This window comes from Macrobrachium rosenbergii, chromosome 53 (genome assembly GCF_040412425.1).
Source record: "Macrobrachium rosenbergii isolate ZJJX-2024 chromosome 53, ASM4041242v1, whole genome shotgun sequence".
Taxonomy (NCBI): domain Eukaryota; kingdom Metazoa; phylum Arthropoda; class Malacostraca; order Decapoda; family Palaemonidae; genus Macrobrachium; species Macrobrachium rosenbergii.
The window spans coordinates 52,122,523-52,150,057 of NC_089793.1; the positions used below are offsets into that span (position 1 = coordinate 52,122,523).

Here is a 27,535-nt window from a genome sequence, read left to right on the forward strand (position 1 = left end):
ATTCCCGTCGGTGGTGTCGTGGCGGAAGGACGCGTCGGACGCGAAGTCGATTCCCACCGGGAAGATTGACAGAAAATGACCGGTGGGGAGTCGGGTGAAGGTTCACGGCAGTCGTGCAATCCAATATACACGGAAAAACCTTTAATTTGACGTAACTTCGGCGTTAAAACGACCCCTCCTCCTGCTGCTGCTGCAGCAGCTGCAGGCGGTCACCAGCAACCGGCGAAGGAGGAGGAGGAGGCCGACATCGTGGTCTAAATTGAAGGGTGGGGCGGAAGGACCCACGGCTTTAGGACTGCCCCGCTGCCCCCTACGTACGGCAGACTATTTAAGTGTGAGTTAAGTTGGGGCCGCATGGGTTAGGTTAGAGAAATGTCGGGGAAGGAGGGGGCAAAGGATCGTCTCCGTGGGGTTATTTCCTTCAAGATGGACTCGTGTATTATTTTGGTGGATTATCAGGAATTTACCTCTATTTCTTGTCGGTCTGTCGCCTCGGAACTGCTTTCGTACGTACGCTGTTACAAGGAAAATTTTGGCTGCCTTTACTGCTGGGTACGGGGGCCAGAGCCCCCCGGCTAACTAACGCAGCCTGTTAGGTTAAGTTAGGGTAATTCTAAGCCTGTTAGGTTGAGTTAGGGTGATTCTAAGCCTGTTAGGTTAATTCTAAGGTTCAGTTAAGTTAGGTTAATTCTAAGCCTGTTAGGTTAAGCCTGTTAGGTTAATTCTAAGCCTCTGACATTAAGTTAGGTTAATTCTAAGCCTGTTAGGTTAAGGTAGGGTAATTCTAAGCCTGTTAGGTTAAGGTAGGTTAATTCTAAGCCTCTGACATTAAGTTAGGTTAATTCTAAGCCTGTTAGGGTAAGTTAGGGTAATTCTAAGCCTGTTAGGTTAAGCCTTAGGGTAAAATTAAGCCTAAGCCTGTTTAAATCTAAGCCTGTTAGTTAATTCTAAGCCTGTTAGGTTGTAATTCTAAGCCTCTTAGGTTCTGACATTAAAGTTAGGTTAATTCTAAGCCTGTTAAGTTAGGGTAATTCTAAGCCTGGTAGGTTAAGTTAGGGTAATTCTAAGCCTGTTAGGTTAAGTTAGGTTAATTCTAAGCCTGTTAGGGTAATTCTAAGCCTGTTAGGTTAAATCTAAGCCTTTTAGGGTAATTCTAAGCCTGTTAGGTTAAGTTAGGTTAATTCTAAGCCTGTTAGGTTAAGTTAGGTTAATTCTAAGCCTGTTAGGGTAATTCTAAACCTGTTAGGTTAAGTTAGGGTAATTCTAAGCCTGTTAGGGTAATTCTAAGCCTGTTAGGTTAAGTTAGGGTAATTCTAAGCCTGTTAGGTTAAGTTAGGGTAATTCTAAGCCTGTTAGGTTAATTTAGGGTAATTCTAAGCCTGTTAGGTTTAGGGTAATTCTAAGCCTGGTAGGTTAAGTTAGGGTAATTCTAAGCCAGCTGTCGGCGGTGAGCTAGGCTATGGCAATTGGCGTTTTTCTAAAAATACCAACATAACGTACCCTAGAGGCGTTTACTGGTTACAATTTTGCCGTATTAGCTATGGAGGTGGGGGGCTGGCGCGAATGCCGCTCAGACCCACCCTGCGTTAGGTAATTCAAGTCGTGTAGTCTTCAAAGGGCAATCACGGTTTAGTCACAACCGGGCGACAAAATATTACTTTAAATTCTTGTAAAACAAATAAAATAACATAGAAAAATGCCAATTGCCGCAGTCTAACTCACCGCGGACAGCCGGCTTAGAATCGCCCAATATTTTAATTGGTGAAACACAAAAATTAAACCTTTAAGAAAACCTTCCCAGAGATTGAAGTTTCATTAACAAATTGAGCCGTAGGACAGCATGTGACGCCTTCGTAAAAAAAAAAAAAAAGCGTTCTAAGCAATTTTGAATCCAATGTGACGTCCCCCCAATGACGATGCATTTGAATGGCCATTGGAAACTTCCTTCCCAGTGCTCATTTAACAGTGTAACGAACGCAAATTGCGTATATATGTAACGTTTTATCGATATTTCCCAAGATTTTGGTTGTAATCGGCACGGTGAAACATTTCGTTGCCTATACTAGTGAAAGTTTGGGACTTGGAGTTCCCGGGGTCATTAATTGATTGTAATTATACACATTTTGTTCTTAATTCACTTAAAACACTGCCTTTTTGGGGGGTCAAGGGGGATGAACCCCTTCCCCCTTCCCCTGGGCCAGGTCAGGGCGCGTCGCTTCAAGTTAGGTTAGGTAGGTAAGACCTGGTTAGGTCAGGACCTGGCATGATAGGAAAGGTTATTTTTGTTTTATGAATGAGGAACCTGTCCTGGTCATGACTGGCGGGAGTCAGGCTGCGCAACTAAAGTAAAGTTTTACCGATCGAAGTCCGATTGAAGTCCATATTGCTATGTAAGCTTCTCAGACATTTTTAGCGTACATCTGAATGTTACCACTCCGGCAAAAATGCAAGGAATTTGAGTATGACAATTTATCTAAAATTGGTACAGTAGTCAAGATGCTGTGACGTCTAAATACAGGACTGAAATGTTTTAAATCGAAAATTATTACTTAAAACACCGTTATGTATGACAAAACTTACACTATGTATGTAATCTATATATTACATTGTATGAGTAATATTAACAAATAAAAAAAGCGTGAAAAATAGCTGCGTCGTCGTCATGTTCGCAGCAGAAGCGACGAAATTTGCCTCGGGAATCTGGTTTGTTCCAACAAGGATGAATATTTTCAGATGAATCATAATGAACACATAATACATTTACTCAATTTATAACCTTACTCTGGTGTTTAGCCACCTGATTATTTAAAAATGACTAGCGCTCTGGCGTCCCAAAAATTCGCTAGTTCCCCCTCCACGGCCGCCAGCGTTTCCCACTGATGTAAAGAAAACGGTATCAGCGTCTATGGGTATAAATTTCTTGCAGATTTAACACAGGAAATGGGCAGTTTGTTCGCACAAGTGCCTCGGCAAATATCGAGACGGCGTTGCTTGCGTGCTTTTGAGTAAAAATTTCAAGAGTGTCACGGCCAGCAAGTTGGCACCGCGCACGGCTAAACCTTAATGAACCTCTGTTTAATCAGAAATATGTCATTATTTCGTAATTTAGGAGAAAACAGTTACTTTGATAGGGATGTAGAGGTCTCGGCTTGCTGTATAGAGGAGGCACAAGTCTCACTGATGCCGATGGGGTCGCGTTCAAATGCATTTTCTGGAAGTGTTCAGAGCGCGGGGGAATTACGCAATGTGTCATGGCCGGATCATTTACCCAATGGTTCCTTTTCTAATAGAAGATTTCCTTAGCCAATCCTTTTTTGATGGTTCCCTAATGACTTTCAAGACTTTTAGCCAATCCTTTCTTGAACTGGTTCCAATGACAGTTTGCGAACCGTTCCGTCCGTGTGGGCCGTTACTTAGAAATACCGAGATATTTACTGGAAGGTTGACCCAACAAACTGCATACAAGGCTCCGTTCAACTGGTTACTTTGAATTTGTTGGTTAACTGTACGTTTGGACACGACTGGCCTATGCAACTTCTTATGTATATGCAAACAAACCTAATTGTTCCGAGGATGCCAGGTCCTAACCTAACCAAATCTCACCTTCCTAACCTTGCTTAGGTCACCATACCCTTGCCTGGCCAGGGATACCCCCCCAACATCCAGTTACTATTCTGGCCGAGTTCGTAGTCCGAACGTGTAGGCTGCTCTTAACCTAAGTGGACGTTCAGACAGGGTGGGCGGCCCTGTCTTCCGCTTGCCAACAAGAACACTCGCCTAATATATATGACACCTGTTATCCTTCACAATGCCCTTTTAACCTCTCGAATTCTTCGCGCTTTTTTTGGATATGCTTGTAACTACTAAGCCGTAAATCCAAACGTTTGGATATTACGGCTTCTTAGTTACAAGCATATCAAAAAAGCGCGAAGAATTCGAGGAGTTGAGAGGGCATTGTGGCTATTAGAATTACATGTGTGTCTGGTAAAAGTGTCCAGTAAATTCCACATATTTTTGGGAGGTGTGAAGTTTGTTTTTCGCTGGGAAACAAGCGATGGGTAGAGGGGGCAACAGCACCCATGAGCACGTGGAAGGGGGTTTTGCATACCGAGTATTTTCGGCGGAAGATGTGATACACCAGGTATTTGTCAAAGACGTCTTCCAGCAACGCTCGGTTTTGTGGGTTGATGCCCCAGTTTCTGGATCCACAAAGTTTCGTGAGTGGTTCATGATTTCATGCGTGTACCCTTCGATTTGTAACTGGGAGTATGGTGCCCAACAATCGCTTATTATCTTCGTTACCGGCAATATCCACTTCTGTATTTCAGCCACTAACATTTCCTTAGTACGGTTGGGACCGGGACCATAAAGGTCTTTTCCTCCTACACAGTATACAAACCCTCGGTCCTTTACAGCCATTAAACTTTCGAACAAGTTGGTTAGATAGTTGACTACTGTCCAGTGGGCGGGAGCCCTTCCTGCCTGGACGTAAACCTCCCAATTTGCTTTCGCCTGTCATGCTATGCAGACGTGTTTGCTGACTCTGCCGTGATCACCGTTTTGCTTTTTTTCCCGTTGGGATCTTTCTCGTTTTATTTTATGAGCATAACTTCTTGCTTGTGTGTTTGATGTTTGTATAGTATGCAAACCCACGAATCATCTAGACCTGTACGGAAGGCCGTCACCCAGCGTGTGTCTCCTGGTGTTGACGGCAAGAGGTGCGCCCACTTCCGATCACCCGTTGATGATGTCTGCACCAATTGCAGGGGGCATGACTGTAACCTGGAATCTACTTGTGCCGAGTGTTGTCTTTGGTCGCCTGTGCCATGGGTGAAGTTTATAGGAAGGAAACAGTACGGGAGGAAAGCTTCCAAAGCGTCGACTACACCTTTGGTTGCCAACCCTTCTTCCATGTTTCTCCCTCCTGCCAAACTTCCTCTCTGGGCTATTTCTCCTTTGGGAGCAATCGTTCCCTCTTCGTCTTCATTCACTTCGTTGGGTGACGATTGTTGGAGCGGGTGGGAAATCAAGACGATCTCTTCTCGGGGGGACCTCCGCTCGCTCCAAGGGGGAAAATTTTCCTTTGGAGCAAAAGGGGTCTACCTCAACTCACACGACTTTGTCTCCTTCTTCAGGTCAGGCGGCTGAGCTCCGTGAGGCAGCCAAGCTCCGTAAGGCGTGGACCTCCTTGGGTCAGGGGCACCCCGTCAGTGCAAGGTATCCTGTCGCACTTGAAGGCATTGCATGCTGTGGAGTTGCCTGTGGTGGCACATGCTGGTGTTGCTACCACTATGACACAGTGGCCATGACAGCGTTTGTGAAGGTTCTCACGTTGGTGTCTACGCACTTCCCAACCCTGACGACCCCTACGATGCTGGACCAGACTGTCGCACGTGCCCCCGCTCCCCAGTACACGGTGTCCTTTCTGCCTACTGCTTCACGGTTCCTGTTGCCCCTGCTGTGCCTGCTGCTGCCAGTGATTCCTGCTGCTCCCTCCTGAATGGGAGACCTCATCACTATCCTGAAGATGTTGAAGAATAAATCGAAGAAGGGGGGTCATAGAGTATCGTCGTCTTCATCTTTGTCTTTGACTTGTCATTTGCTGCCTCCTCCCCTTCTGAGGCGCTTTCTGTCTAAAAGAATAACCTGGCTCTGGGTAGGGTAGCTTCTACAATCGTCTGTTTGTAGTCCCCAAAGTGTCGGCGGGTTGGAGACCAGTCCTGGATGCAAGCGTCCTCAATCTCTTTGTAAGGAAGACGAAGTTCAAGATAGAGACAAACCAGTCAGTCGTATCAATTCACCTGGGCGACTGGATGATAACGTTAGATACTAAGGATGCATACTTCTATAGCCCCATCCATCCAGACTGCAGGAAGTACGTCAGGTTCATCTTCCAGGGAAACCTGGTTCATTTTAAGAGGGCTCCCTGCTTCATCCTCTCCATGGCACCTCAACTCTGACCTTTAACTTGGAGGTCCTAGCCCAGCCTCCTGCAGCTAAATAATCCCTCCGTTTGATCGGCATCAACATCAGTCTTTACCTGGATGACTGGCTTCTGTTGATCCCCTTGGGAAGTGCACCCATAGGACCACTTTAGGCAGACCATTCTTTGCCTTGCTCAGGGTATGGAAGAATACTCTTAAACCTCTAAAAGTCAACAGTTAGCCCCAACACAGATTCTCTATTTGGGGATGATTCTCAATTCTCAGACTTTTTCGTGCTTTTCTGTCCCCGCTCCAGTGTCCAGTTCGCCAACCATCAAGCCCTTCATGATGATGAACAAGAAGTTTTCTCCCCCTCCACTTTTGGGAGAAGTGGAGCCATCAGGGGCAGACTGTTGGATCGTCAAGATTCTGAAGGAGGGACTCCATCCCCTTCATGAAGTCCTCTAATTTTATCTAAAAGCCAACCAAAAGGACAGAGAAGACCCAACCCTTCTGAAGTGTTTCTTCTCACTCAAGGAAATCAAGTTGGACCTGCACAGTGGGGCTGTCTGTTTGTAGTCTTTCAGGGTTGAGACCAGTCTCTTCTTCAATCTATGAGCCCCAACCAAGATGGAGACAAACTCAGATGCCAGTTCAGATCTGAGGTTGGGGAGCCCTTCCCCATCCATCCGAGGAAGTATGTCAGGAAGTTTCAAGTACATGGTCCCCAGAAGAGCGGGACCTACATATCAGTGTCAGGGAGTTAAAGGTAATTCATCTAGGTCTTCGGTGCTTCTCAGCCACGACCTACCAGACAGTGGTATTCCATGCAGACAGCACCATTCTTTGCCTTGCTCAGGGTCTACTGTCATTAAACCTCTAAAAGTCCCAGTTAGCCCCAACACAGATTCTCTAGGGATGCACTCAATTCTCAGACTTTTCGGGCTTTTCTGTCTGCTAGGCAGCAATGATCCGATCTTCTCTGATGGGCAGACCAAAATCGGACTCACACTGGTCACTCAATTTATTCAAGGGAACTGAGCGTTTTACCCGACTCTGACTCAGGAAATCAAGTCTGAGCTGTCTGTTGGAATCAGGGCCTTCACCCCAACCTAAATGGACCTCGGATCACTGGGGTCCCTTCTCAAGTCAGGAAGTTGGAGATAATGGGGCAAGACGACGTTGGACCTGTTTGTTTGCCACCTCAAGAATCCATCCTCTTCCTCTCCTCTGCTCTCCAGCCCCGGATTCTGTGGCATGGGCAACAGACGCCATGCTCCAGGACTGGTCAGGCCTGGATATGTATGCCTTCCCACCCTTCAGCATGGTGAGGGAAGTGCTGAGCAAGTTCATCTGTTTGTTTGCCACCACAATGTCTCCATGATCCTCGTAGCTGTTTGACCCATGAAGGAGTGGTTTCCGGACCTTTTACAGCTTTTGGTGGACTTCCCAAGGCTACTTCCCCAAAAACCGTGGCTACTTAAAGAACCTCACTTCAAAAGATGTAACCAAAGGTTGTCCACTCTTGCTCTGACAGGCTCCAGACTTTCAGGGAGCTGGTCAGAGCGAAAGGCTTTTCAGGAGCGCGTAGACTGTCGCAAGAAGCAGACGATGATCTTCTAGCAACGTCTACCAAGCAAAGTGGACAGTTTTTCATAGATGGTGTCTTGGCAGCATCTCGTCTTTTGAGACATCTTTGACACAAATAGCGGACTACATTCTCTGAGGACCTCTAGAGGTCTGTCCTCTTCCACTATTAAAGGGAGCTATGGCTCGCAATAAGCATAGAGGAGGCCAATTTGGTTTCCTGGAACCTAGACGTTGTGCTCAAGTGGCTCACAGGCCCTCTTTTCAAATCCCTCGGTTCCGCTTCCCTAAAGGACTTCCGAGTCTCACTCGGAAGTCACACTTCTTCGTAGCTTCGGCGACTGCAAAGAGTGTAAGTGAACTGCAAGCTATTGACAAGAGGGTAGGCTTCTCCCAAGGAGACGCAGTGTGCTCTTTTACCCTAGGTTTCCTAGCCAAGAAATAGGACCCATCCAAGCCCTGGCCTCATTGCTTTCACCTTAGCCTTAAAGGGACAGGCCAAATATATATTAAACACACCCCCTTAGACTAGGAAGACTTTAAAGTTGGCCAATTTATGAAAAGAACACATCAGTGGAAAGATTAAGATAAGCAAATGCACATGGTATAAGAAAAAAAATTCTTAAAGATCATTCCCTCCCTTCCACGGGAAGTTGAAAGTGACCACATTGCAACCCTGTGTGGGGCCTCTTTTACAAGAAACTCGTAAAAATATGCTCATTTTACCAAGTTATACGTGGTTTTTCTAATAATTTATTTTACTTTATTTTGTAAAATATAAGTACAGAACTAAAATCAGTAACAAATTCTGAATATATTTGTTGTAAAATATTGACAAGGTTTACTGAGAAGGGAAGGTGCAGTAACTTTTTTGGGAGGTACACATGTATTTTCTAATATTTCTTCGGACTTTTCTTTGCAAAGTTACAATTATGGCTGACATACTGGTATATTTTTAAGCAAATAAATAAAAGACGTTTTGGGATAGAGGGGGCCAATACATTCCCCCATCAAGTCTCAAGGCGCACCTATCCCCCCCCTGTCTGTGCTGAGCTACACAGTTGCCATAAGTCATTTATCAACCATTGACGTGCTGTGAACATCTTTCCTGTGCTGAGCTACAAAGTTGCCATAAGTCATTTATCAACCATTGACGTGCTGTGAACATCTTCCCTGCTAGATTCGTCCAATTCGTATGGCGAGTAATATTGATGCTCGTACGAGTTAGCCCATCTATCACTCAAAACCTCTTATAGATGCTCTTCCATTAAGGGTTAAGAGGTTAATGGAAATCCTGGGCCCGGGGGAAGAGGAAAGGGCTCTTTGCCCCCGTCTGAGCCCTGAGATATTATCTGCGAAGGACCAAGAAGATCAGAGGGCCGTCCAGCAACCTCTGGTGTTCTGTCAAGACTCCTCCTCCTCGCCCTCTTTCGAAGAACGCATTGTCATTCTTCCTAAGGGACCTGATTTCCTAGGTGCGTTCTCGGATTCGGGAGGACACTTTGCCTTCATTCAAAGTGAAAGCACGTGAAGTCCGAGTAGTCGCTGCCCCTGTCACTTTCAAGCGTAATTTGTTCCTTTCGTCCATTCTTCAGCCAACCTTTTGGAGGTGCAAATCAATCTTCGCGTCTCATTACTCAAAAGTAGAAACAGCATTTGAGAATTGCAGTACCTTGTGGCCATTATAAGTGGCTGGCATGGCATTGGGGGAAGAAGCAGAGGAAGCATTCTCTCTCCCCTCTGTCTCTTAGCCTTGGCGTAAGGTGTCAAGTTTTTGGGGAGCCTGGGGGCACTTTGTAGCCAGAGTGCCCACCGGTCTTAGTGGGTGGGTAGTCGTTTTTTGTCAGCGTAGGCAAGGGGACTTATTATATGTTTTCTCAGCGACCAAGCCTACTACAGGTTAAGATGAGCACCAATCGGAGGCCGTATTCACCTGGAGTAGCTCTCTTACCAAGTTAGGAAACGACAAGCATTGTTTCGATGCTAGCCATCCTTTCTATTTCCCAAGTCATCACACCTTAATGTTTTGGGGTAGAATATGTCCTTTCATCCTACCTCCTATCAATATGGGATTCAGCTTTGTAATTACTCGGTAAGTTACTTGTATGAAAATGATATTTTCATAATAGAGTTAAGTTTCATATATACTTAACCAAGTAATTATAGCATCAGAGCCCTTCCTTCGCCCCTCTAACGGACATAAGGGGACAAACGGAACGACACTACCGGGGAAGTCGTTCCAACGTTCCCGTTAAGTGGGCAGGGCTTGTCACCTACACTAAATGTCAAAGTGCTACCATGATTTTTAAGTAAAAGGCGTCCGCATGAAGTCAAAACTATATCTATGTAATTACATGGTAAGTATATATGAAACGTAATTTTGTCATGAAAATATAATTTTTCTGGCCAAGGACGGCATAGTTTTTGTCCTCTAATTAGGTAATAGGGTGGATACAATTCACATTTCCTCTTTATTGCTCTATTTCTTGTCCTCTAATATGTATTTTTTGTTAAAGAACAATCCATTATTAGGGCTATTAGGGCTATTGCTTCATCTGCAGGGTATTTTTTTTTGGTGACGCTGCTCAATTTTTCAAATTTTTTGATGTAACACTGAGTCCTTCTCTTTTTAATAAACTGGGAGTTGCTAAATAGTCTATCTGGTGATAATTGTCATTAACTCTGTTGTCTTCCTCATTTTAGTTTGATCAGAAGCTGCTTCGAAAGAAACGACTGTAGGTCGACCTCTTGATGTTGAGGCCCTTGATTCCAAGTGGTCATCTGCAACGGATGTCGAAAAAGCATTCTCCAGGAAACGTCAGCTCGCAGGTCACGGGCGAATTCATACTGGAGAGAAGCCTTGCAATTGAATGGCTTCTCTCCGGTATGAATTCTCTTATGATTTGTCAAAACCACGCGTAAAGACAAATGCTTTCCCACATTCCTTGCAGATGAATGGCTTCTCCCTCGTATAGACTGTGAATCGGCGTTAGTAATCATTTTGAAGATTTCGGGCTTATTTTCTCCTGTACAGTATTGTGCTTGTTTTCTGTTCGTGCGTTAAGTCGTTCGCCTAGATGTTGAGGCACGAGTGTGGTTTTCTTGATGTGAAAATGAATGATCTGATGAAGATTGAAAATTTTGAGAAGTATCAGAAGATGCCAGAGGAAGATAGTTTATGTAGACATTTTGTCAGGGCACACCATAAGTCTCCTCCTCCTCCTCCTCCTCCTCCTCCTCCTCCTCCTCCTCCTCCTCCTCCTCCTCCTCCTCCTCCTCCTCCTCCTCCTCCTCCCTCCTCCTCCTCCTCCTCCTCCTCCTCCTCCTCCTCCTCCTCTCCCTCCTCCTCCTCCTCCTCCTCCTCCTCCTCCTCCTCCTCCTCCTCCTCCTCCTCCTCCTCCTCCTCCTCCTCCTCCATTAGCCTACCCGGTAGCCTACGGTGCATTTCAGGGCCTTGTCTAATAGATTTTCATCAATAGAAAATTTTACAAAGCATCGGATATGGATCATATTTTGGGAATAGCTCTTTGAAGCCACAGTCTAATCGGCAGAAATATGCGATGATGTCTATTGAGGATAATTAAGGCACTTACCAGAGTAAATAAAGGAAATTTAAAGGGAAACTTAGCTAAATTTAGTAAGCAAGCAGAGAGAGGCTAGTCACGTAAACTATATCAGACATAACAGCAGGATTCCCAGTGGTATGATAATGGTCATGGAAAGAATATTTTTGACCCTCTTGTACAATAAGGAAAACCTTGAGTAGGACACTTGCTTGATAATGATTGAAATTGTCAGATAATATACTGCAAAAGGATTATGAGTGGATTATAAAATTTAGAGCTTAGCCCAAGCGCTTGGACAATGAGTTGCGAGCGTCATTCAGCGCTACAATGTGGTTATGATTGAATTAAATATATATTTAATAAACAATGTAAATGAAATACTCAAAATAACTGAAAATTGAAAGAATGAGTAACTTCAAATCCATAAAAAAAATTGATAAAACCAGGAATACATACTCTGTGATAACCACTCGACAACCGTAAGACAAGCACGAGTGTCAGTTTCAAGTGAATGACTCAAGCCTATAGAAACCACAAACTGACAGAGGTACCCAAATAAAATCATGAGGTGGAAATAGTGTTCTCTACCAAGCACCGTGGATTTATTATGGGACTGATCATGCGTGAAGGAAGTTTAGGTTAGAACATTTGCATTGTTACATTTGTTTAGCAGGACTAAGCAGGTACGCAGAACTTTTGAGGAGACAATATGAAGAAGCAACAATGGTTTTTAGAGTGTTGCTGTAAAACTTGTCCATATTCTAGTCAAAGGAAACATGAATTGTACCATGGAACTGTATTACACAATTAATATTCTCATTTGATTCCCATTTCCTTCTTGTACTCAGAGACTTGTCAAAAGATAAGAGAGAGTATGTAGGGTAGGTGTTTTGAGTGTGTGAAGCAGTATAAGAATTCCATATACTATTACTACTACTACTACTACTATTAATACTACTACAGCACTACCAGCATCTAAGTCTTCATTCATAAAGTATGCGGGCAAGGTTTGGTGAAGTACATCAATGAGTGGGACAGCCTTCAGTAATGACGTTTTACTAGCCTCTATGTACAAGCCTGCTAGATTTAGCTAAGTTTCCCTTTAAATTTCTTTGATTTACTCCGATAAATGCCTCAATTATCAACAGTAGACATCACTGCATATTTTTGCTAATTAGGCTGTGGCTTCAAATAGCTATCTCCAAAATCCAATTCATATCCGATGCTTTGGTAAGATTTTATCGACGAAAATCAATTCGACATGGCCCTGAAATGCAAAGTAGGTTAATTACTATCGCACTGATTCTGCTCCGCCTTCTTTTGCTCCCTATGTGGTTCAGGAGAAAAAATAGTAGGTAATTGAGATATATTCTTTTATTATGGTTAGAAATTTGACCATACATATTAAGGTGAAGATCACCCCAAGTGCCCGTGGCATCTTTGCTGATGTTCTGTGGTATGTCACTTTCTCTGCCATTTTTTTGCCTCGCCATCATTGTCTGTAGACTGCCATTGTCTTCCATCTCAGTTCCTCCATTTAGACTTGAGGGGTTTCAACCATGATTTGGTTGATTCTCCTGTAGCATTTAAGCAGTGCTTAGCTTGTTCTGTTTCGCTTTTGCCAAAGATGAATCTGTTGACCGGCGCTCTTGATTTACTTCTACCTCGGCTCCTGTTAAATGAGTTAAGAAGTTAACACTGATTATGGTAAGATGCATTATCATGGAAGTAAACCCTGCGGAAATGGATGATCAGTCGAAGAAAGCTTGAAACTTCAGTGTTGAATAGCTCTGCAACCAAACACAAACAGTGTATTGCACTTGCAAATGTGTGTGTAGAGTGAGCTCTTAGCAACCTGCCAACCTAGGCAACGCGATGTGGAGACATGTTGCTGGCTTAGTCTAAACAACAGAGGTGATCTCAGAATTGTATCCTTTCATGCTGGTTTCAGGTGCTACTGGATCTATTTCCTGTTGTTTCCACAGTATACAAACCATCGGTCCTTTACATAAGAAATTACGTTCAGCAAAGCTGGGATGTCCATGAAGCTTTTGAACAAGGTGGTTAGGCAGTTAACCACCATCCGATAGGCGGGAGGTACCGGATGTACATGTAGACCCATGAATCATCTAAACCTGTACAGAAGGCCATCACCCAGCATGTGGGTCCTGGTGTTGACAGCAAGGGGTGCACCCACTTACGCTCGCCTATTGATGTTGACCCTCATGTCCTTTGCACTAGTTGCAGGGGCCATGACTGTAATCCAGAATCTACTTGTATTGAATGTTGATCTTGGTCGCCTGTGCAGTGGGTAGAGCCTATCGGTAGGAAGCAGTACAAGAAAAAAAGCTTTCAAAGCTTCGTCCGGGGGTTACACACCGCTGACTACGCCTTTGGTTGCCAACCCTTCTCTTTTTATTTCTCCCTCCTACTAAGCTTCCCTAAGCAGGCTATATCTCCTTCGGGAGCTGTCTCCCCCTCTTCGTCTTCGCTTGCTTTGTCAGATGGAGATCGTGGGGTGGTGGGGGGGGGACCCAGGGTCTCCACCTGTTCCGAAGGGGAAGCTTCTCCCTTGAAGCAAGAGGAGTCTCCCTCCCCTTACCCGACTTTGTCCTCTCCAGGTCAGGCGGACAACCTTCGGGAGACTTGGGTCTCCGTGGGGCTTGCAGGCGTTCCTTCAGTGCAAGGTGTCTTGGCACACCTGAAGGTTTTACACCCTCCTGAGCTTCTGGTTGTGACTCACGCCTCTGTTACTTCTATCACAACCACTGTAACTAAGATGGCGTTTGCTGAGGTTCCCACATCAGTCTCGATGCATGTTCTGACCCTGATGACTCCGGCTGCGGTAGACCAGACTGCTGTTCGTGCTCCTGCTCAGTTATACAGTCACCCTTCCGCCCACTGTCTTCGCAACTCCGGTTGTTCCTGCTGCTCCCTCCTGTTTGGGAGACCAGTTGCTGACCACCATCCTGAAGATGTCAAAGAAGAGGAGCCATAAGGTATCGTTGTCATAGTCTTCGTCTGCAGCTGCCTCCTCCCCTTCTTCTCCTGAGGCTCTCCAGCCAAAGAAGAAAGAGGCTGTTTCAGGGCAAAGTTCTCCAGTTTCGAGCCTTGTGCTTTGGCCTATCCACAGCCCCACAGATGTTCACTCAGATCCTTGCTCCTCTTGGTAAATGGCTTCACGTTCTTGACATCAACATTTGCCTCTATCTCTACGATTGGCTGCTCCACTTCCCTTTGGAAGGGAAGTGTGCGGAGGACTTGGAACAAAACTCTCCGCCTGACACAGGAGTTGGGCATTCTGGTCAACTCTTTCAGAAATCACAATTAGTTCCGACCTAGAAGATTCCCTATTTAGGGATGATTCCAGACTGACTTTTTGGGCTTCTCTCTCTCTCCCAAATGGATTAATTCCTGTCTCCAGACTGTCCGGGAGTTCCTAGACCTCAGGACCTGTTTAGCTGTTCTGTGGATGAGTCTGCTGTGGACCTTGGCCTCGGTAGAGCCCTTTTAGGGAGTCTGAAGATCTCAGGGATGTGGTCAGTAGATCAGAGAGTTTTCCACATCAATATGAAGGCACTAAAGGCCATTCACCAGGGCCTCCAGGCCTTCTCTCACTAGTTTCCGGCAAAGTAGCGGTCTACGCGGACAACACCACGGTGCTGTCTTGTGTCCTCAAACAAGGGGGCACCCACTCCTTCACTTTACAAGGCGGCGAAAGACCTCCTCCTTTGGGTGGAGCAGAACCAGGTGACAATTATCGCCGCCGTTCAGGGGAGAATGAACGTCCTCCAGACGAATTGAGCCATTGCAATCAAGTTTTGCCAATGGAGTGGGCCCTGGACCCCCTTGCATGCGACGATCTTTGGAATCTTTGGGGCAAACCGCTGTGGACCTCTTTGCAACATTAAGAAATCATTGTCTGCCTCTTTTGCTCCCCAGTCTCTGACCCTCTCACATGGGCGACAGATGCCATGCTGTTGGATTGGACGGACCTGGATGTCCGTGCATTTCCACCTTTCCGGTTGATCAGGGAGGTGATCAACAAGTTCTCCTCTCACCAGGACATCTCAATGACCCTGATTGCTGTGTTCTGGCTCAAGAAGGAATGGTTTCCGGATCTGCTGCGACTGTTAGTGGACTTCCCAAGACTCCTACCACAAAAATAGCCACTGCTCGGACAGCCCCACTTTCTCAGGTTCCATCAAGGTTCGTCCTTCAAACTGTCAGGAGCCTCGTCAGAGCAAAAGGCTTTTCAAGGCAAGCTGGAGAAGCTATGGCTAGGTGCAGAAGATCTTCTAGTAGGCTATACCAGTCCAAGCGGTCAGTTTTCAGAGTATGGTGCCGCCATCACAACATATCTTCTGAAACCTCTATATATAAGCCAGATAGCTGATTTTTTTTTCTTTCCCTGAGGACTGACAGGAAGTTGTTTCCAAACCATGTCCTTGCTCGTTTGTTATTAAGAACTTAACGGACATCCTTGGTCCAGAGTACGAAGGGAGACTTCTTTGTCGTGTGAGAACCTTGAAATACTACCTTCCGAGGACAGAAACGACCAGAGGTCCTTCGGACAAGCTCTGGTGCTCAGTGAGGAACCCTTCATGTCTGCAGTCAAAGAATGCTCTTTCCTTTTTCTTGAGATGACTTATTACGGAAGCGCATTCTCTGAAGTTCAAGATGATGTGTTGCCTTCCCTTAAGGTCAAAGCTCGTGAGGTTCGGGCTGTTGAACTTCTCTGGCTTTTCGACATAACAAGTCTCTTGAGAACATTCTACAATCAACATTTTGGAAGTGTAGATCGGTTTTTGTTTCGCGTTATCTTAAAGACCTAGAAACTGTGTTTGATAATAGTTGTATGTTGGGTCCTTTGTGCTTTCCTCTCACCTTGATGAGGTGTTGAGTTCAAGGGAAGTCGGGGTACATTGTACCCGGAGTACCCTCCAGATTTTTAATGGTTGGGGTGTGGGTTTTTATTCAAGTGTAGGTGACAGCGTTGTTTTTTATTCTGGTTGTTGCCCAGAGTAAGGGCACCCTTTTTTTCATCTTTGTCAACCATCGGTGAACCTCCATGGCTGCAAAGTCCCCACTAAAGTAAAGGCGATTCTTGGCCATACTGCCATGTCCTCTACAGGTCAAGATGAGCACCAACCAGAGGCAGTGCCTGCCTTAAGCAGCTCTCATACCAGGTAAGGTACAATGCCAGCAACTTTCCTAGTTCAAAGTCATTATCTTTATTAATGTTTTGGATTGGAATAGGTCCATGATTCCCACCTCCTCTTAGTGTGGAATCAGCTATGTAATTGCTTGGTAAGTCATATATAAAAATGACATTTTTATGATAAAATAGTTCTATACATACTTAACGAGCAGTTAAGTAATCAGAGCCCACCCTCCTCCCCTCAGTGGGCATTGGGCATCAAACAAATTGAAGCTCTCAGCTGAGTTGTGCCCATCAGTCCCGAGCCACCTGTGGCGCACGAAAATTTGAATTTTGTTTGACTGCAATGTAGATAGCTAGTAACTACTTAAGTGCTTGGTAAGTATATATAAAGCTTTATTGTACCATAAAAATGTCATTTTCAGGCTCTTTGCTTCGACCTCTTTACTGCACCTCAAGCGTCCACTTGGTAGTTCCTCGTTGGCCCGTTCTCAGCTAGCACTCTGCTGGCCGCGAGTTCGAATCTCCGACCGTCCAATGAAGAATAAGAGGAATTTGTTTCTGGTGACAGAAATTCATTTCTCGCTATAATGTGGTTTGGATTCCACAGTAAGCTGTAGGTCCCGTTGCTAGGTAACCAATTGGTTCTTAGCCATGTAAAATAAATCTGATCCTTCGGGCCAGCCCTAGGAGAGCTGTTAATCAGCTCCTCAGTGGTCTGGTTAAACTAAGGTATACTTAATCATTTTTTCTTTTTCATCTTGCAAAGTGACTTCATTTAATATGCATAATCATCAGTCTATATCTGGATGACTGCCCCTTCGATCCCCTTCTAGGGAAAAGTGCACAAAGGACTTGAAAAACATTCCTCACTCAGGAAAAGAACTGGCAATTATCATCAACCTTCAGAAGTCCCAGTTGGCCCCTTCGCAAGAGATCCCCTATTTGGGGACGAGTCTCACCTCTGATTTTTCAGGCTTTTCAGTCTGCCGAGAGAATTGCCAGCTGGCTTCAGACGGTCCACAAGTTTCTAGCCCTTTCGTCTTGCTAGGCCATCAGCGGATGAGCCTGCTGGGGACTCTGTCGTCCATCATGACGTTCATCAAGTTAGGCAACCTTCATATGAGAGGTTTGCAATTCTTCCTCAAGGCCAAGGAGATCAGGTCGGACTGGCAGTGGTAGTGGCCTGAACAAAGACTTTCGGAAGGAAGGCCCTTCATTCTCCGAGCCCAGACCTAGACTTGTATTGAGAGGCCTCGGTTCTAGGTTGGGGAGTGCTCTTGGTGAACCGGGAAGTTTCCATGATGTCAGAGAGCTGAAAGCAATTCACTTAGGGTTTCAGTTCACAAGACCGTAGTAGTCCACTCAGGCAATACCACAGCCCCAACACACATACAAAAGCAAGGCGGCACTCACTCGTTTTCTCCCTGCCCAACAGCAAGAGACCACCTACTGTGGGCAGATCAAAATCGAGTGAGTCTAGTCCAAGGGTGCACAACCTTTTGGGCTACTTGGGCCACATCATCAAACATATATCTAATCGAGGGCCACTAGATTTTACATAAAATATAATAAATAGTTTGTAGTTGTTTAAGGGTTAAAAACAGTTGCCAACCTGTTTTGTTTTAATGAGATTTTTTGACACATTCATGCGCCAGCTTTTTTGTTAGGGTCGAAATTTATGGTCGCCAGTCTTAAAACAGTGCAAATTTTGATTACTTAGCCTGCTGCAAATATTTGATTTGTTCTGCTTGAGCAGACTAAATGTTTGTTCACATATGTAGGTGGAGCTTGATAAGCTTGCATAAATAGCAGCTTTGTTTCTTAAATATGGAAATTGATCTTTGGCCAAACAGTCATAAAAGTTGAGCAAGTCCCATGTATTATACTTGGTACGAAGGCCGTCATTATTCTGAAGATCAGTCAGTTCAAGTTGTGCTTCGAAATTCCACTACGTCAGGAGATACAGAAAAGGGGTTGCTGAACAACGTCAAATCATTGTCTTCTTTCATGAGGTTCTCAAATCAGCTCTCAAAGGCCTCCGAAAGTTTTCCTAATTTTGTTGCATAGTGTTCATGTCTGTTGCATACTTTGTGTTTCTCACACACAAGTTTGTAGTTTGGGAAGTGTCCTAACTCTTTTTTAACTATCGGTGACTGAAACCATTTTAGTTTTTGTTCAAAAACTATCACATCGTTGGCTAGCTGAGAAATAACTTGGTTATTCCCCTGAAGTTTATGATTCAGTTTATTTAAATGACTTGTGAGATCCACAAAAAATGACAAATCATAAAGCCAGTCAACATTTTCAAGTTCTGACACTGTCTTATTGTTTTCATCAAGAAATATCTCAATTTCATCCAGAAGAGTGATAAATCTTTGCAGTGTATTTCACCTGCTTAACCACCTTACTTGAGTGAAGAACACTAAATCGCCGTATTCTGCTTCAATTTCATCACTGTAGACAGTAGAGTGATATTTGGTGTTTTCTGTGATAAATTTGAGGGCCACCAATTGTGCACCCTTGGTCCAGTCACTCGATTTATTCAGGACAAACTAAATGTTCTGGCGGACGAACCGAGACGTCGAAAGCAGGTCCTTCCCACCGAGTGGACCTTGGGTCCCCTGGTCTGTCAGAATCTGTGGAAACTATGGAGCAGGCCAACCTGTTTGCCACCTCAAGGAACCATTGCCTTCCTCTCTCTTGTTCGCTGGCCCCCCCCCCGGACCCTCTAGCATGGGTAACAGATGCCATGCTGCAAGGTTGGTCCAACTTGGACCTCTATGCCTTTCTGCCCTTCAACATGATCAAGGAAGTTCTCAAGTTGTAGGCTCATCGCAACGTTATGGTGACCCTTATATCCTGTTCTGGCCCGTGAAGGAATGGTTCCAGCACCTGCTACGGTTGTGGGTGGACTTTCCGAGACTCCTGCCCCAACCTCACTTCAGGAGAAACCGCCAAGGGTTGTCCGCTCTTGCCCTGACAGGCTTCAGACTGTTTGGAAGGTTGTCAGCGTGAAGGGTTATCAAGACGTACTGCAGAGGACATTGCAAGATGCAGGCATCGATATTCTAGCCGCGTCTACCAGGCTAAGTGGGTGATTTTCTGAAGCTGGTGTCTCAGAAGAGATCAGAGGACACTGCTTTACGTTGCATTCAGTTCTGCATCATGCTGACTGGCATATCGCTCAAGATTTTGAAGTTTGAAGATTTCTATCTTCTGTGCTGGAACTTTCAATCTTCCCATCATGGTTTCAAATGAAATTTAGACGCAGTCCTCCAGATTTTAACATAACCTCAATTTGAGCCTTTTGATAAGGCATCACTTAAGAACTTTGGAGACGCCTTTCTTTTAGCTCTTCCTGCGGGAAAGTGTGTTAGTGAGCTTCAAGCCCTTTCATGTATGCGGGCTTTGTTCTACTGGCAACCTCTCTCCTGTCTTCCATTGCTTAGAGAAAAGATGAGAAGTGACAGCTCTTCCCAGATTTGCGACAGTGCTTAATCTAATTGCTTTGATAGGCAAGGAAGCAGTAGCTGTCTTATGTCTAGTTAGAACTCTTAAAGTGTTTACCTGGACAGACATAAACCTTTAAGAGGAGAAGTTAAGAATTTATCTGTGGTGTTAGAAGGCCGAACACTGCTGTGTCCAAGATGGCTAAAGTCAATGCACACACAGTTGATTCCTGACCTCATACCGTTTTTGGAAATAATCCTCATTGCTTCCTTATCATAAACATGTCTTTATATTTCCTTTAAAACCTTTTTCTAGAGAAGTTGCCATGCATCTCAGGGGAGATACAACTGTTTTTGCCTCATTATTTGTGAAACGTTCAGTTTTAGCATGAGGTGTGAAGCCCTTAGTCCTAACGTTGCAGCAGGGAATCTTTCTCTTGAACCAAATATGATAGTGACCTTGATTTTTCTATCTTAATCACGAGTTGTTGGGAAATGCAGTACAGAGAACCCCCGTATTCGCTGGGGATGGGTACCGCACCCCCCCGTGAATAGGTAAAATCCGCGAATACATAAAACCCCTCTAAAAACACTTAGAACTGCCCATTTTGATAGTTTAAACACAAGAAAAACCCTGAAAAAATGCTTATACCTGAGTATTTTAATAGTTTTATCACAAAAAGCGCATTTATCCATGAAAATTATCTGAAAATACAGTAATTAGTGAATATTTCACAGTGAAAAATACCACGAATGGGCGAATTTTCCGCAAATAATGGGTAGATATGTTCCATAGAGAAACCCGCGAATCGTGAGAACGCGAATCTTGAGAACGCGAATACGGGGGTTTTACTGTACTGCTGTTGAATTTTGGGATCATGAAGGTACACGTTGGTGTATAGGAGCGCACCTTCATGTATGAAGGTGGTAGCTGTCTTTAGTTTTGTACTGTTGAGTCACCATTAAAAAGCTTTTAGTTCGCTTGGCGAGCACTGTTTCTTGGGCTGCACTAACCCACCATCCCCATTCAATGTGGAAGTCAGCTAACTTTAACAGTAGGTAAGATTCATTCCAAATGATGATAGTTTTCTGTGGGTGGAGATATTTGTAACTGTACGGCAGGAAATTCGAGCAGAATATTTTTTCACAGTGTGTTAAGAGGATGTATAATTTGGCCTAAGTGTCTACCCTCAGAGCGATGGTAAACAAAAATAATTAGCCTTTTATAATGCTGCAGTGCGTTCTGAATTAGTTGTAGCCACCTCCAAAACTGAATGTGCGGTATGCAATTTCTGTAACCAAGTCAGAAGACATAACCGTTTCAGTGAGTGATCATTTAACATCACATAAACCCATTACCTTGAATGTCTGGGTTTACGGAATATTGGAGCTCCAACCCTTGCTTGAATTATGTTTGATTTTGCATAAAAAAATGGCTTTTGAAGTCATTTACTCTCATCAAATTTGCCCCCACTCATATGACTCATGTGTACTTGAATGGTCCACATGACCCAATCTTTGTATTTTAAGAAAGCAGGTCAGTACTGACAGTTGGACGCCTTTTATGTGGATGTCAAAATTTCAACGGCAGATGTCAAGTTATGGGAATAAATTAATCTTCTAGACTAGCCCAATGAGAGTCAAATATTTTGACCAAGTTTGTATTTTAACTAGAAATAGCAGGTCCACAAGTTTTGGTTTTATTGTCTGTTGTAACTAAACCTAGATCTTTCATCTGGATCCATAGAATTTACAAGACATTGCAGATGTCAAGTTATTTGGAATAAATTAAAATAAAGCTAGACTAGTTCTGCAATACATTTTTAATTTTGTAATCTTTAAATAACAAATTTTAAAATTACATGCTTTTAGTTATTACTGTGGTCTGGATTAAACAAAATTTAACCTGTAGAACTGTTTGCAGGTTTATACAGGTACACAGAGAAATCCATCAAGTTTTGGTTTTTTGTTGTCTGCAAGTGCTCAGTGTACAGTTGTTTGTACTGTATTTTGTAAAAAACTTTCTAGAACGCTTCTCTTTTCCGCAGATAACCGGTGGTGTTACAGATGATCACTGATGATCTGCGAAGGAATATATTTTCTTCAGTATCGTGCTAATTTTCCTCAAAAACATACTCTAGCAAGTGATTTAAAAGTGAAGTTTGAACTTATTCTATTTAATATAAGCTATATTGAATTGTCATTTGTAAACCATTGTTAAATAAAGCACGGATTGACATTTTTGGCAGTTTTCAGCTTGTTACTTGGACCCTTTGTTTTAAATGTTAGCATACCACAAAGTACAAATAATCTGATTTAAAATGGCACCAGAATGAATGTCATATTTTGGTTAGTGATTTCTCAGACTGTGTGTTAAGTATAATATTGCCTTTCAGAAACTCTTTAAGGCTTAGTAACTGAAATTAAGTAACCTGTGCTAGAACTTGTCTTGCATTTTCCTTGGTTTATACAGGGACCTTATTTTGTCCGTCATAAAGTCTCTAGGTATTGGTCTTACGTGTCAAAAATGAGTGGCAGATCAAAACATTAACAAATCAATACACATTTTTTATTGTGTCATTTTGGCACTAATTAGAACTTGGTGGAACATTTGCATTGAATCTGCAAGTGCTCTTTGTATTTGATGCTATTTCTGAGTTGTTTGTACTTTGTATTTTGTTTCCTTGGCGATTCAGCAAAAAAACTAATCATGTGCTTATGTGAGATCACGTCTTTGTTCGATTAATTTTTCTAGAAATGCAACACGTCCTTTCTGAACTTTATTCAGAAAAATAAAACTGATAAAAATTTTATATTATTTAAAACATATTAAATAAAAACTTGAATTGGGAAAAAATATAAATTTTATTCCTTAGAGAATAAAGACATACTCTAATAATGGGATAATGATTTTAAAAACTTGAAATGAAAAGCCATTATTTAGAAAAATAAAATTTAGTACAGTTTTTAAAGAATTAATTTTTCATTTCGAATTATGTCCCTTCAAATTCAATATCTGTATTACTATAATATATTTCTTTAGCTTTTTGGGAGGTGGATATCCAGAAATTCTTCTAGAAATGCATCACGTCCTTTCTGAACTTTCCTCAAGGCATCAATAAATTTCCAGATGGAAGGATGATGCATTCAAAACTGTACAGTACCAGTCTGATTGTTAGTTCTTCATCATTTACAGTGCGTTCATAAAGGTTCCAGATCTGGGAGCAAACATAGGGTTCATTCTTGCATTTTGACGCCTATTCTGTTGTCTTCAACCAATGGAACAAGGGTATTAGTTCGTCTGGAAGACCTGCTTTGTGTTCGTCCATCTTTTCTAGTGGCAAAAGGCGTTATAATCATTTTAGCCCACAAAAAAGTCCAAATAATCTGATTTAAACCCAATGAAACAAGATGTCAGAATTGAATGGAAAAACATCCCTTAATTTTGCATCTAAAGGCATGAATGGCAGCTTGCTCAAAATCAAATTATAGAAACTGCTCTCAAATTTGGTTCGATGGTTTTGAGTAACTCAAATAAACGAGAATAAGTTAATCTTTGCTTGTTAGGAAGAAGAGCATAAACTATAGGAATAACTCCATCATGCTTCTTAGTATAACATAGACTTGATGAAAAGACTTGTTAATGGTGAAAGTTCCGTCGGCAAACCAAATTTCTGAGAAGACTAAGTGCTGAAGAGCTTATTCTTCCAACTATTAAAATTCTTTCTGCCTTTTCCTTGTCTCCCAATAGGAGTTTTTCTTCCATACCAGTTGGTCAGTGTATTGATTTTGTTTCTGAGAAGACTAAATGCTGAAGCCAGCTTATAAATATTAAAATTCTCTTACTGCCTTCTCCTGTCTCCCAATAGGTATTGGTCTTCCATGTTGGGGAACATACAGTGTATTGATGAAAAGACTAGGCGCAATGGTGGCAGAAGTCAAAAACTTTCTGAGAACTTGGTGGAGGTCTTATTCTTCCAAATGGTTTTGCTCTCCCAATAGAGCAATTTTCTTCCAGAGCCAGTTTTGTATAGGACTGGTCCAAATTTGGGTTAGCTGCATTGTATTTGTTTTATTTCTAGTAATAAGTTTTAGCATTGCAGGCAAGTCAGGCCCTATGGCTAAAGCTGCTTGAGAGGCGCCAGTTAAACATTCATTTACTACAACGGTTGGTGGCTCCAGACTTCTTTTCTTAATATTTGTTTTCAACTTTTCAACTTCTACTTTTGCAGCAGATGGTTCATGGGTATGTTGATTCAACTGTTTTTTCCATCCGTCATATGTAATCTTGCTTTACACCGATCTTTCTGTTCACATCAAATTTTAATTCAGAATCACTCCGTTGCATCAAAAATAAAAGTTATCCATCGTGAATCACATTGCTTCTTCCACGTTTTGTTAAAATTTCTCCTTCCATTCCATTACAATAGGGCTTAGACGACTGAAAATTCTAAAGCTACCAAAAGTAAATGTAAAAAAAAAAACAAAAAAATTGTTCAATTGTTAAACAGTTGTTAAAATGAGCTAATTGCCTATTTTTTCATGGCTAAATGTCGTTTACAGCGACAAAGTATCATTTGACCTTCCAACAGTCATCCAAATGCCGAGTTTCTATATGCCAAATCGGTCCTCTTAAAAGTCTCATTCCCATTTCTAGTAGATTGCTTCATCTTGTCGAGACTATCAAGATTTTTTAGATCACAGTATGTTTTTCACTCACTGCACAACATGCATCTCCTTCCACTTCATCCTTGAATTGGTCCTCTTACAAAATAGCCTCCGTTTTGTTTGAAAGGACCCACGTCTCCAATGCAGAAAGGAGACCTAAAGGATGCATATTTTCAAATGCCCATCCACCAGTCCTCTCGCGAGTACCTCCACTCTACCCTCAGGGAGACGGTGTACCAGTTCAGGCAAACCTGATGGTCTTTACATTTATGGCCCCCCACAGCCACCCCTCGTTCTGGTACCTGGGCCGAAAGTAAAAAGTGGGGTGCAGACCGACGAGTGGGCAGAGCTTCCCCCCTACCTTTGGTAGCTAACGACCTTGTTTGGAAATTAAACAGCCGCTCCAGCTCGCATCGCAGGCAGAATCCTATGTAAAGACTCCAAGTTTGTATGTTAGTAAAACTACAAATTACATTTGCAATTTTAACACTTGTCGAACCTGTGCCAAGTAGCCACAGATAAAGCTAGTGATAAAGTGTAAGTATCTTGAAATATTGATTTTATTACAAAAATTATTTTTTACAAAAGTGTTTGTTTCAAGCAGTGAATTCAATCCACAGGCTGTGACTGCCGCAGCTCATGCCGTAATAAAGGCTGGGAAAAGAATACTTGATCCTAAAGAAATAGGTAATGTAATAGGAGAAAATTTAGCAAAAGTAAGCTGTGACAAAAATGTAGATGGGCATTTCCATACAAAGAAAAACAGTATAGAATTAATAAAAAATTTTGAAACAATAGAAGATATATATTATAATAGAAAATTTAATATGGAAGAGTTGGAAAATGCTCTCTTGAACAGCAATAAAACTTCCCCTGGAGGTGACAGTATTTGTTTTGAGATGATCTGCCACTTAGCACCTTTGGCAAAGTCATACTAGAGTTTTACAATCATTTATGGCTTCGAAATTATGGCGTAAAGCTATAATAATTCATATCCCCAAACCTGGAAAGGATCCCAGTAACATAAATAATTACAGACCAATTTCTTTAACAAGTTGTTGATGCAAATTGTTAGAGAAAATAGTAAATGCTCGACTAACATGGCACATTTGAGAAAATAAAATTTTGATTCCCACTCAGTTTGGGTCACAATGTAACAGATCTACATTAGATTCTCTGTAACTTAGAAGACGGTATACGTAGAGGTTTTGAACGAATACAAATTACTGTAGCTGTCTTTTTTGACATTGAAAAAGCATACGATACTACATGGAGGTATGCTATGTTAAAAACTTTACAAGGCAACAACATCCGTGGACATTTAGCTAGGTTTGTACAAGACTTTGTGACAAATCGCAGTTTTCAAGTGAGAGTTGATGATGTTCTGTCTAGAACATTTCCACTTGAAAATGGTGTTTCACAGGGAAGCATCCTTAGTTGCACTCTCTTTACTTTAGCAATTAATGATAGTAGTAATCTACCTATTGGCATTAAAAGTAACCTGCATATGGATGATTTTGCTCTATATTATTCACCGTCTCGAATAAAACATGCAGAACAAATCATTAATAAAAGCATAGAAAAAATAGGTGAATGGGCCTCACATGTAGGCTTCAAATTATGCATAGATAAAACTCAAGCAATCATGTTTTATATAAAAATAAAATGTGGAAAAAAGGTGAAGAAATAGATTTAAAAATCAGAAACCATAGTATACCAGTTGGCCAAACAGTAAAATTTTTAGGATTAGTATTTGATACTCATTTGAACTGGAAAGTGGACATTACATATGTAAAATCTAAATGTAAAAGAGCATTAAATCTAATTGGAAAACTATCGAACACTACTTGGGGAGCCGATAGACATACCCTTACTGTACTGTACAAAACAACAGTTCTGTCCATCATTGATTTTGGAAGTGAAGTATATGGCTCAGCATTCGACACAGCGCTGAAAATGTTAGACCCTGTCCACAATGAAGGCCTTAGAATATGCTCAGGAGCCTTTAGATCATCGCCAAAATCATCTTTACAAGTTGAATGTAGTGAACTGCCTCTGTCTCTCCATAGAGAGCTAGTAACAATGAAAAGTGCTCTAAGAATTCAGACAAGTGATTCCCCAACAAAAAAATTATTTGAATTAAGAGATGTATCGATAAATAACCATCCACCACCTTTCCCAATTAGAGCTAGAAGATTGTTTGAGTCACTGAATATAAATATACAAATGCCTTCAATAGTCAAATCACCTCCTCCCTGGACAATGAATAAATTGAGAATCTGTACACACCTCAAATATTTATCAAAAAGTTACTCATATACACCAGAACACGATAGACAACATACAATAGAGCATGTAAGCCAAAAAGGTCCACATTACTCGACATATACAGATGGATCTGAATCAGAACACGGAGTGGGATATGCTGCAGTGTCCCATGACAGGACCTGTCAATTCTCTCTTCCTAACAATGCTTCAGTATTCACAGCAGAATTGTGTGGAATTGCATCAGCTATAAAAATAAAGAAACATCATTCAACAATTTTGTGAGTTTTAGTGACTCAAGAAGCGCTATATAAGCTACTCAGAGTTACAAATAAAAAAATATAGTACTACAAATTACATTATTTCTCCATAGCTTCTATAATAATGGAAAAAATGTAGAAATATGTTGGATCAAAGGAAATGAAGATGCAGACTAAGTGGCCAAATAAGCAACCCACATGATAAGATCAAAAGTGAATATCCCTGTTCCTGATTATGTAACACACACAAAAATGGATATCATAAATAAATGGCAATATATATGGAATGAAAAACCTGAAAGTAATGATTTGAAACAAATAAAACCTAATGTTAAAAAATGAAGTTCCTCATATCAGAGAGAGAGAGAGAGAGACGCACAAGTAATTCTAACACGTCTCAGAATAGACCATACTCGTATGACACATGGGCACTTAATGATCATCCCATGTGGCCAGGCTCCCCAATCTCAAAGTGCAGGGTGATAATAACAGTCGGACATGTTATGTGAGTGTCCGAAGTATGACCAACAGCAACTGTCAACTTTTGGGAACAAATCAATAAATGAAATTCTGTGTGAATTTTTTACGTTTTCAGTCGTTCCAATTTTTGTTGTTCATGAGGAACTGTGGTTTGACAGATAAAATATAAAAA

At 42.3% G+C, this 27,535-nt stretch overlaps 1 long non-coding RNA gene across 1 annotated transcript; it reads left to right on the forward strand.

Annotated features, from left to right (window-relative positions):
- LOC136834462 (uncharacterized) lies at positions 1-27,535 on the forward strand. Its single transcript, XR_010851819.1, has 3 exons — positions 1-334; positions 21,739-22,347; positions 24,348-27,535. It is a non-coding gene; the product is annotated as an uncharacterized lncRNA (long non-coding RNA).